The sequence below is a fragment of the Ctenocephalides felis genome, unplaced genomic scaffold (assembly GCF_003426905.1).
Source record: "Ctenocephalides felis isolate EL2017-DRISC unplaced genomic scaffold, ASM342690v1 CF-g0.4_SCAFFOLD_01170, whole genome shotgun sequence".
Taxonomy (NCBI): Eukaryota; Metazoa; Arthropoda; class Insecta; order Siphonaptera; family Pulicidae; genus Ctenocephalides; species Ctenocephalides felis.
In genome coordinates, this window is record NW_020537324.1 from 69510137 (window position 1) to 69511717 (window position 1581).

Below are 1581 nucleotides of genomic sequence, written 5' to 3' on the forward strand. Positions count from 1 at the left end.
TATTTAGAAACCTTTGAAACGTAAAGATATGAAAAATTTTCATTTTTGATATTTTTTGCGATTACTATGACTTACGCTAAGAGTAGTTAAAAAATAAAAGTTTTATGACTTTTTAAAAACTTTTAAAACAGTTTTTTTTATTTGAGAACGTATATCACTATTTATTTTAATATCTATTTATGAGATTATTTAATTAACGTTCTTAGATTTTTGGAATAATATATTACAATGATATTCATTGTGCAAATTTAAAAAATGATGCCTTATATAAAATACAATTTTCTGAGTATTTAAAACAGCCAAAATATTAATAAACTTAACATGTACAAACAAAAAAAGAATTCGTTAGCAGAGAAAAAAATATTTATTTGACACAACATAGATAAAAATATTTTTGGTTTCTTAACTGAATTATTTAGTAATTGGTAAATAATACGTTGATATTATCTATCAAGGTAATTGTATTGAAATTGATAGACTGATAAAAAATTAAAAAAAAAATCGTTCAAAAAATCATGACAATATCTACTGCTAAACATATATTCCTAACAAAATAGTCTTCTAAATTATTCGATCGTCTTTGGAATACGTGCCGAAATGCGTTCCATTATTTCAAAGAAGAAACCTTTGTCAAAACCCAGTTTCTTGTAACAAGTCCGAAAAGTCTGTAATTTACTTGAATAAACTTTAAGAATAAACATTGGATACTTCGACACTACTTGGCTCGAACCTGTGCCCTACCCTGAATATAAAGTATCATAGTTTTTTTCCTCCAAGAGACTGAAAAGTAGAACTATAGATTTTGCAAAACTAATTCGTAGATAATAAGATAATAAATACATCAATAACAATTTTAAATAATGATCATTAGTAATATGGTAACACTCGTGGTGCACACATTTATTAGTCAACCATTATGCACATTTATATAATGATAAATTATAAATTATATATTTATAATGACAATAAAAATATGTATAATATTTAAAAGCAATAATGTAATTAAAGTCGTACTTCAAATACGATATGATCGTTTGTCATCGTAATTGCATTTAGGACTTGAATCTTCATTAGAGGAATGAAGTAATGAATTGCTGATTATAAATTCTATAATATTCGTTCACAAAGTGGATTATGTTAAACACACGCCTAAACAAATATTGTTTCGCAACTTCACTCATAATGTAGTAATTGTGTTTGAAGAACTTCATGTAATTAAAATTAACATACATTCATTGACTACTTGTATTTTTTTTTTACTTTTTTACATAATCTCATTCTTTGAATAGCTGTAATATCTGCCTTGCCTATAAATTTTTTTTCCTTTTAATGACTTCAACATTTATAGAATTTACAAATAATATAGAAACTAGTGGTGTATGGCATCGTGCCTTGAGGCAAATTGCTGGAACTTCCCGCTGGAAATTTTAAACGTTTTCAAATATATTATTACAAATACTGTAACTTACATTATTTTTGCTATCTGTTATATCTGAGTAAATCAAATGTAAATCATAATAAATTTATCTCCAGAACATTAACAATCATCATTTCATTTCGAATTTAATTTCAAAAAAAAAA